This window comes from Octopus bimaculoides, unplaced genomic scaffold (assembly GCF_046866305.1).
Source record: "Octopus bimaculoides isolate indiv1 unplaced genomic scaffold, ASM4686630v1 contig127, whole genome shotgun sequence".
NCBI classification, from domain to species: Eukaryota; Metazoa; Mollusca; class Cephalopoda; order Octopoda; family Octopodidae; genus Octopus; species Octopus bimaculoides.
Genome location: NW_028315377.1, coordinates 52,501 through 62,052, shown reverse-complemented (window position 1 = coordinate 62,052; position 9,552 = coordinate 52,501). Strand labels below are relative to the sequence as shown.

Genomic DNA, 9,552 nt, shown 5'->3' with positions numbered 1-9,552 from the left:
CTTCTCGCGTGGCGGCGGCGGCGGCGGCAGCAGCAGCCAGAAACCGCCTCGCTTCTTCAACCCGCACCGGCGCCCGTCCTACCGCAGCGGCCCGGTGTGCGGCAGTCGGATCGCAAACCGTTTCTACTCGGCGAACTCTTTTTCTTCCGTCTGGCGCGCTTTTCCGCTGCTACAGCAGAGCGGCGGATTAGGACGCGTAACGTACGTACGAACGAACGGCTACCGCAGCAGCAGCGGCGGCCGCGATTTTTCAGGCTCCTCCTCCTCCTCCTCTTCGCTTTCGTTTGCTCTCCGCGCGGCGGCGGCGGCGATGGCAGCAGCGGGACTTCCGCCTCGACATCCGCCTCGACTTCCGCTCTCAGCCGACCGACGCGACGGTGACGCTACTACAGCGACGACGACGACGACGACGACGATACCTGGTTGATCCTGCCAGTAGTCATATGCTTGTCTCAAAGCTTAAGCCATGCAAGTGTAAGTTCATGCCGTAAACGAATGGTGAAACCGCGAATGGCTCAGGAACCGGACCTAATCCTCGGGACCGTATTCCTCACCGCGAGGAGAGTGGATAACTGTGGCAATTCTAGAGCTAATACATGCAACCGAAGCCGCGATCGCAGGTCGCACCCGGGCGTCGGGCCGAAAAACGGCTTCCGGCAGCAGCAGCGGTCTTCGTCGCCGCAGCGCCTCCGCGTGCTCGGCGTCGTCCCAGCCGCTGCCGGTCGTCGCCGGCGCCCGCTCGGCCGGGTTGGTTCCGGGACTGCTCGCCAGTTCCCGCCGCCGCCGGTCGCGACGATACGGTCGGCCTTCCGCATTGGTCGCGGCGCAAATATTAGACTGAGACCGACGCGTACGGGCCGTCGCAGCAGCCGCCGTCGCCGTGCTTCGCACGCGCGCGGGTCTAGGCGTGCGTCGGCTTCACGCCCCTTCGATTTTGGTGACTCTGGATAACTGTCAGTACGATCGCACGGGCTAGTATCGACTAGCCTTCGCGCGACGGGTCCCCCGCGAGTCCGCCCTATCAACTGTCGACGGCCCGGTAAGTGCCGACCGTGGTGGCAACGGGTAACGGGGAATCAGGGTTCGATTCCGGAGAGGGAGCATGCGAAACGGCTACCACATCCAAGGAAGGCAGCAGGCGCGCAAATTACCCACTCCCGGCACGGGGAGGTAGTGACGAAAAATAACGACGCGGGACTCTGTCGAGGCCCCGCGATCGGAATGAGTACACTTCAAATCCGTTAACGAGGATCGACCGGAGGGCAAGTCTGGTGCCAGCAGCCGCGGTAATTCCAGCTCCGGTAGCGTATATTAAAATTGTTGCGTTTGAAAAGCTCGTAGTCGGAATTCGGGTCTCGAAAACGTGCCCCAGCACGTTCGGGGCGACGGCGCCGTCGCGGGCGTGCCTCGCGCGCGTCCGCTTCGGTCGTCCGTTCGCACTCCCGGCCCTATTCGCCGGTGCGTGCGCGGTCGGGCCGCGGAGCTCTGCGCGCATCGTCGCTGCGACGGTCTCTCCGGTAGCCCGTCACCCGCCTCCGTAGCTTCCGCTTCCGTCCTCTCGGTCGGTCGGTCGGTCGGTCGGTCGGCATCGGCACGCGATCGTTCGGCCTCGCCGCCGTCGTCGCTGCTGCCGCCGCCGCCGCCGTCTCCTCCGTCGCTTGCGGCGGTACGCGGTGTTTTCGGGGGAAACAAACGGGGGTCGAGCGTCGCCCGGGGCATCGCCGCTCGCACGCGTTTCGGTAGCGCGTCCACCTCCCGGTCGTTTCGGCCCGCACGGTTCCTCCGAGGGTGCTCTTCGCCGAGTGTCCGAGGCGGCCGGTACGTTCACTGTGAAAAAATTAGAGTGCTCAGAGCGAGCCCCGCCGGCTTGCATACGAAAAGCATGGAATGATGGAAAATGGCCTCGTCCGCGCGTCATCCGTCGGTCTCCGTTCACGACGAGGCAATGATCGAAGGGAGCGATCGGGGCCACTCGTATTGCGACGTTAGAGGTGAAATTCTTGGATCGTCGCAAGACGCACTGCAGCGACGGCGTGTGGCAAGCACGTTTTCCTCGATCAAGAGCGAAAGTCGGAGGTTCGAAGACGATCAGATACCGTCGTAGTTCCGACCGTAAACGATGCCGACTGGCGCTCCGCCGGCGTTCGCTTCGATGACCCGGCGGGGAGCCTGCGCGGGAAACCATAGTCGGTTCCGGGGGGAGTATGGTTGCAAAACAGAAACTTAAAGGAATTGACGGAAGGGCACCACCAGGAGTGGAGCCTGCGGCTTAATTTGACTCAACACGGGAAAACTCACCCGGTCCGGACACCGGTAGGATTGACAGATCGATAGCTCTTTCTCGATTCGGTGGGTGGTGGTGCATGGCCGTTCTTAGTTGGTGGAGCGATCCGTCTGGTTGATTCCGATAACGAACGAGACTCCGGCCTGCTAACTAGCGCGTCGATTAGTGCTTTTCCGGTAGCGAGGCGGCGCCGAAGCCATCGTCGGTAGCTCCGCGCGCGGCCCGTGCTTGCCGTTGCCGCCGCTCTCCTTCGCGTCCGGCGCTGCGGCCGCGTCCGGCAACTGCCTTCTTAGCAGCCTTTCGTGCTCCGCTCCTCGCGGGTTGGTGTGCGGGTTGGTCTGGGATGGCGGTTCGCACGCGGCGTGGTTGCGGCGTCGGTTGCGGAGCGGCGGCGGTGACTCGGTCGGCTCGGCCCGCGCGAGCCCGGCGGCGGCACGCCGTCGCGCCCGGGCCAGTCGGTTGGCGAACGCAGCGCTTCTTAGAGGGACGGGCGGCAGAAAGCCGCACGAGGCGGAGCGATAACAGGTCTGTGATGCCCTTAGATGTCCGGGGCCGCACGCGCGCTACACTGGAGGTATCAGCGGGCGCGTCTCCCCCGGCCCGAGAGGGTCGGGAAACCTCTGAACCACCTCCCGTGATAGGGATCGGGGCCTGGAACCAACCCCGTGAACGAGGAATTCCCGGTAGGCGCGGGTCATCAGCCCGCGTCGATCACGTCCCTGCCCTTTGTACACACCGCCCGTCGCTACTACCGATCGAACGGTCCGGTGAGGTCCTCGGATCTGGCCGACGAGTTCGCTTACGCGCGGCGGCGTTCCGCGCCGTCGCCGGCGCGTTCTCTGATGGCCCGGAGAAGACGACCGAACCCGATCGCTTAGAGGAAGTAAAAGTCGTAACAAGGTTTCCGTAGGTGAACCTGCGGAAGGATCATTACCGCAGCAGCAGCAGCAGCCCTGCTCCGCTCCTCCGTCTCCTCCTCCTCCTCCTCGCCTTTCCGGCGCCAGCCAGCCGGTTTCGTAAGTCGCGGCCGGGCCCCCTCGCACTCGTCGGCCCTCTAACAGTGCAGCCTCAGCCTCAGCCGAGCAACGAGCAAGTAGAAGCGGCGGCGTCATCAGCGGTGGACGAAGCCCGCAAATCGTTTCCGCTGTCGTTATGCTTCCTTCTCGTTCTCTCTCTGGCAGCTGCCGACCGCGCAGTTTTCACCCAGCCTGCGTCCGCCCGAATACAGTGCGCTAGGCCGACGGTGCTGCACGCTTTGCGGCTCCACGAACCTCAATATCTCTCTCGCCTCCTCGCCTCCTCCTCGCCTTTCCGGCGCCATCCAGCCGGTTTCGTAAGCCGCGGCCGGGCCCCCTCGCAATCGTCGGCCCTCTAACAGTGCAGCCTCAGCCTCAGCCGAGCAACGAGCAAGTAGAAGCGGCGGCGTCATCAGCGGTGAACGAAGCCCGCAAGTCGTTATGCTTCCTTCTCGTTCTCTCTCTGGCAGCTGCCGACCGCGCAGTTTTCACCCAGCCTGCGTCCGCCCGAATACAGTGCGCTAGGCCGACGGTGCTGCACGCTTTGCGGCTCCACGAACATCAATATCTCTCTCGTCTTCCTTCCTGGCGTCGGCCGGCCAACATCGCCGTCGTCGCCGTCGTCGCCTCCTCCTCGCCTTTCCGGCGCCATCCAGCCGGTTTCGTAAGCCGCGGCCGGGCCCCCTCGCAATCGTCGGCCCTCTAACAGTGCAGCCTCAGCCGAGCAACGAGCAACGAGCAAGTAGAAGCGGCGGCGTCATCAGCGGTGAACGAAGCCCGCAAATCGTTTCCGCTGTCGTTATGCTTCCTTCTCGTTCTCTCTCTGGCAGCTGCCGACCGCGCAGTTTTCACCCAGCCTGCGTCCGCCCGAATACAGTGCGCTAGGCCGACGGTGCTGCACGCTTTGCGGCTCCACGAACATCAATATCTCTCTCGTCTTCCTTCCTGGCGTCGGCCGGCCAACATCGCCGTCGTCGCCGTCGTCGTCGCCTCCTCCTCGCCTTTCCGGCGCCATCCAGCCGGTTTCGTAAGCCGCGGCCGGGCCCCCTCGCAATCGTCGGCCCTCTAACAGTGCAGCCTCAGCCGAGCAACGAGCAACGAGCAAGTAGAAGCGGCGGCGTCATCAGCGGTGAACGAAGCCCGCAAATCGTTTCCGCTGTCGTTATGCTTCCTTCTCGTTCTCTCTCTGGCAGCTGCCGACCGCGCAGTTTTCACCCAGCCTGCGTCCGCCCGAATACAGTGCGCTAGGCCGACGGTGCTGCACGCTTTGCGGCTCCACGAACATCAATATCTCTCTCGTCTTCCTTCCTGGCGTCGGCCGGCCAACATCGCCGTCGTCGTCGTCGTCGTCGCCTCCTCCTCGCCTTTCCGGCGCCATCCAGCCGGTTTCGTAAGCCGCGGCCGGGCCCCCTCGCAATCGTCGGCCCTCTAACAGTGCAGCCTCAGCCTCAGCCGAGCAACGAGCAAGTAGAAGCGGCGGCGTCATCAGCGGTGAACGAAGCCCGCAAGTCGTTATGCTTCCTTCTCGTTCTCTCTCTGGCAGCTGCCGACCGCGCAGTTTTCACCCAGCCTGCGTCCGCCCGAATACAGTGCGCTAGGCCGACGGTGCTGCACGCTTTGCGGCTCCACGAACATCAATATCTCTCTCGTCTTCCTTCCTGGCGTCGGCCGGCCAACATCGCCGTCGTCGTCGCCTCCTCCTCGCCTTTCCGGCGCCATCCAGCCGGTTTCGTAAGCCGCGGCCGGGCCCCCTCGCAATCGTCGGCCCTCTAACAGTGCAGCCTCAGCCTCAGCCGAGCAACGAGCAAGTAGAAGCGGCGGCGTCATCAGCGGTGAACGAAGCCCGCAAGTCGTTATGCTTCCTTCTCGTTCTCTCTCTGGCAGCTGCCGACCGCGCAGTTTTCACCCAGCCTGCGTCCGCCCGAATACAGTGCGCTAGGCCGACGGTGCTGCACGCTTTGCGGCTCCACGAACATCAATATCTCTCTCGTCTTCCTTCCTGGCGTCGGCCGGCCAACATCGCCGTCGTCGTCGCCTCCTCCTCGCCTTTCCGGCGCCATCCTGCCGGTTTCGTAAGCCGCGGCCGGGCCCCCTCGCAATCGTCGGCCCTCTAACAGTGCAGCCTCAGCCTCAGCCGAGCAACGAGCAAGTAGAAGCGGCGGCGTCATCAGCGGTGAACGAAGCCCGCAAGTCGTTATGCTTCCTTCTCGTTCTCTCTCTGGCAGCTGCCGACCGCGCAGTTTTCACCCAGCCTGCGTCCGCCCGAATACAGTGCGCTAGGCCGACGGTGCTGCACGCTTTGCGGCTCCACGAACATCAATATCTCTCTCGTCTTCCTTCCTGGCGTCGGCCGGCCAACATCGTCGTCGTCGTCGTCGCCTCCTCCTCGCCTTTCCGGCGCCATCCAGCCGGTTTCGTAAGCCGCGGCCGGGCCCCCTCGCAATCGTCGGCCCTCTAACAGTGCAGCCTCAGCCTCAGCCGAGCAACGAGCAAGTAGAAGCGGCGGCGTCATCAGCGGTGAACGAAGCCCGCAAGTCGTTATGCTTCCTTCTCGTTCTCTCTCTGGCAGCTGCCGACCGCGCAGTTTTCACCCAGCCTGCGTCCGCCCGAATACAGTGCGCTAGGCCGACGGTGCTGCACGCTTTGCGGCTCCACGAACATCAATATCTCTCTCGTCTTCCTTCCTTTCCTCGCCTCCGCGTCGGCCAGCATCAGCAGTGCTGGTAGGCGTAGTAGTAGTAGTAGTAGCAAATACCGAAACCCTGGACGGGGGATCACTCGGCTCGTCCGTCGATGAAGAGCGCGGCTATCCGCGTGAACTGATGCGAATTGCAGGACTCAGTGAACATCGACACCTCGAACGCACATTGCGGCCCCGGGATCCCATCGTCCCGGGGCCCCGTCCGGTCGAGAGGCGGTCACGACACGAAAAAGCCGTCCGCCGTTGCAGCAGCAGCAGCGGCGGGGAGTCGGGAGTCGCAGGAAAGGGCGCGCGCCGTGGAAGCGGGCGGGCAGCGTGAACAGCTCGCCTTTCGTTCTCGCTACTGCTTCTGCTTCCGGCACGACTAGCGAGCGCGCGCCGCTCGATCCTCCGTCTCCCGCAATGCCAGACCGTCATCGCTGCGACACCTGCCACGGAGCGGCCGACATGTGCAGTAGCAGCAGGGAACGCACCGTCCGCCGTTCGTGCGCACTCTTCTGCCTGCCGCCCTCGCCGTCGTTGCCTCCTCTTATTACTCCGTGGCTGCCGCCGCCGCCGCCGCCGCCGCAGCCGTCTGCATCTTCGGTCGGTGTTCGCTCTGTGGATCTCGTTTGCGAGCGTTCGTGCAGGCCATCGAAGACGACGACGACGACGACGACGACGACGACGACGACGAATCGAATGCGGTTTGCCGCAGCGACGACTTTTTATTTTTTTCTAAGCTGCCCTCGACTCGGACGAGACTACCCGCCGAACTTAAGCATATCGCTAAGCGGAGGAAAAGAAACCAACCGGGATTCCCTAAGTAACGGCGAGTGAACCGGGAGAAGCCCAACGCCGAATCTCGTCGGCCGCGCCGGTCGTCGAGAGCTGTGGCGCAAGGGTCGTACACGGTCGATCGTTTCGCCCGGCTAGGTTCGGAGTCCCCTCGATCGGGGCTGCCCAGAGCGGGTGCCAGGCCCATTCGGAGCCGGCGGCGATCGGCGGTGTTTCTTTTCGGCCCGAGAGTCGGGTTGCTTGGGAACGCAGCCCAAAGCGGGTGGTAAGCTCCATCCAAGGCTAAATACGGGGACGAGTCCGATAGCCGACAAGTACCGCGAGGGAAAGTTGAAAAGAACTTTGGAGAGAGAGTTCAAGAGACCGTGAAACCGCCCAGGGGTAAACGGGTAGGACCGCTCACCGCGATCGCGAGGGGACTCAGTCCGCTGCCACTTTCACCCCCGCCTCCTAAGGCGCCGTCGTCGCCGACGAACGCGTCGGTGGCGGCCGCTCGTTTCCGCGGGCGGTCGTCTGCCGCCTCGTCGGCGCTCGATTTCCGTGGCGCCGGCATCGGACGCACTTCCCCTCCGATCCGTCGTCGCGACCCGTTCCCGTCGGGCCGGTAGGCGCGCGGCGTCCGCAGGTCGCAGACGAGCGCCTCGGCGTCCGGAACCCGTTCACGCGGGGACCGACCGGCGTCGGGATCCACGCGCTTCTCTCGACCGGGCCCGTCGCTCCACGAAAGCGCTGGCACGGCTAACCGACGGAGACGGGCTAACGCACCTCGCCCTCAGCACTCACGACGCAGCGAGTCGCGAAAGCGACGCGGCCGCCCGCCTGCTCCTTCTTCTTCTTCTACTACTTCTTCTACTTGCTCCTCGTCTTTGCGCGTGGTGCTACAGCAGCAGGAGCGGTGGTTGTTGGAGGAGTCGGCGGGATCGCCCGAAAAGCCGCCCGCTGCTGCCGGTCAGCGACGAGCATCGGCAACCTACCCGACCCGTCTTGAAACACGGACCGAGGAGTCCCAGTCGACTGCGAGTCGTTGGAGCCTTTCACTTTGCGAACTCCGACGGCACAGCGAAAGCGAGAACGTGACACGTCGCCGCTCGGGGGAAGGGAGTTGGGCCGCTGTCGCAGCAGCCGCCGCAGTTGCTGCCGCCGTCGTCTAATCTCGTCGGTTGCTGCAGCATCAGCGGTGGTGGTGGCGGCGGCTCGCTTCTTTTTTTGTAACACGCGGCGTTTCGAAGCATCGTTCCCGGGTCGGGCCCGCGCGTTCGCGCTCGAAAGCGCGCGTTCACGCTCCGACTCAGGTGTAGCAGGCGGCCGGGGACCCGAAAGATGGCGATCCACGCCCGGTCGGGACGAAGCCAGAGGAAACTCTGGTGGAAGTCCGAAGCGCCTCTGACGTGCAAATCGATCGTCGGAACCGGGTGTAGGGGCGAAAGACCAATCGAGCCGTCTAGTAGCTGGTTCCCTCCGAAGTTTCCCTCAGGATAGCTGGCGCCAGCAGGAGAACGACACGCAATTCCGTCCGGTAAAGCGAACGACTGGAGGCCCCGGGGACGTTGACGGCCTCGATCTACTCTCGAACTCGGAACGGGCGAAACGGGCCGCGCTACTCCTCTCCCGAACGGAGGCGGCCGTTTACGAATCGCTGGGAATAATGATAATTATTTTGCGCGTTTCTTGCGACGAATGCACGGTGCCAAGTGGGCCACTTTTGGTAAGCAGAACTGGTGATGTGGGATGAACCGAACGTCCGGCTAAGGTGCCCTACGCTTCGCCCATTAGATCCCCGAAAGGGTGTCGGTCGATATAGACAGCAGGACGGTGGCCACGGAAGTCGGAATCCGCTCAGGAGTGTGTAACAACTTACCTGCCGAATCGACCGGCCCCGAAAATGGATGGCGCTGGAGCGAGCGACCGATGCCGGACCGGCCGGGCGACAGGTTGCGCGATCGCCGGCGAGGCGACTTTCCGATGCCCGGTCGAGTAGGAGGGCGCCGCGGCGTGCATGGAAGCCGCGGGCGCGAGCCCGGGTGAAGCCGACCGCGGGTGCAGATCTCGGTGGTAGTAGCAAATATTCGAACGAGACCTTCGAAGACCGAAGTGGAGAAGGGTTCCGTGCCAACGGCGGTCGAGCACGGGTCAGTCGGTCCTAAGAAGCGGGCGAAAGCTTCCACGAAAGGCGCCGGATCCGTCACGAAAGCGGTTGTAGCAAATATAATAGCAGCAGCAGATGCGGCCGGCCTCGCATCGAAAGGGAATCGGGTTAATATTCCCGAACCCGAACTCGGAGAGTGCTCGTCCGGCGGTGGGAACGCGGCGCGCCGCTCTTAGCAGCGCGTTTGTCGTCGAAGCCGGCGGTCGGGCGAAGCAGCGGCAACGCAAGCGAGCCCGGAGACGTTGCCGGGAGCCCCGGGAAGAGTTCTCTCTTCTTCGTAAAGGACCGCGTCCGTGGAATCGGCTCGTCCGGAGATACGGATATGGTACCTGTAGAGCGCCGCGTCTCGGGCGGCGTCCGGTGCGCTCTCGGCGGCCCTGGAAAATCCGGGTCCGTAACGATTCGCAGCTCTCGAGTCGGTCCGTACCCACCATCCGCAGCAGGTCTCCAAGGTGTACAGCCTCTCGTCGATAGCGCCAATGTAGGTAAGGGAAGTCGGCAAAATGGATCCGTACCTTCGGAAGAAGGATTGGCTCCGAGGACCGGGTCGGTCGGGCCGTGTGTGTCGCTGCGCTCCCGCGCGGCGGTTGCTTCGCCGTTCGCTCGGCGTCGCGCTGCTGCAGCGGGC

At 64.0% G+C, this 9,552-nt stretch overlaps 2 non-coding genes and 1 pseudogene across 2 annotated transcripts in view; all 3 read left to right on the top strand.

Annotated features, from left to right (window-relative positions):
• Window positions 1-416: 416 nt before the first annotated feature.
• Window positions 417-3,217, top strand: LOC149129188 (small subunit ribosomal RNA; annotated as a pseudogene).
• Window positions 3,218-6,058: 2,841 nt separating this feature from the next.
• LOC149129187 (5.8S ribosomal RNA) lies at window positions 6,059-6,217 on the top strand. Its single transcript, XR_016240315.1, has one exon. It is a non-coding gene; the product is annotated as a 5.8S ribosomal RNA (ribosomal RNA).
• A 507-nt stretch (window positions 6,218-6,724) lies between these two features.
• The window catches only part of LOC149129186 (large subunit ribosomal RNA), a 5,178-nt gene continuing 2,350 nt past the window's right edge, over window positions 6,725-9,552 (top strand). The window contains exon 1 of the ribosomal RNA XR_016240316.1: window positions 6,725-9,552. This exon is cut by the window's right edge and continues 2,350 nt beyond it. This is a non-coding gene — a ribosomal RNA (large subunit ribosomal RNA).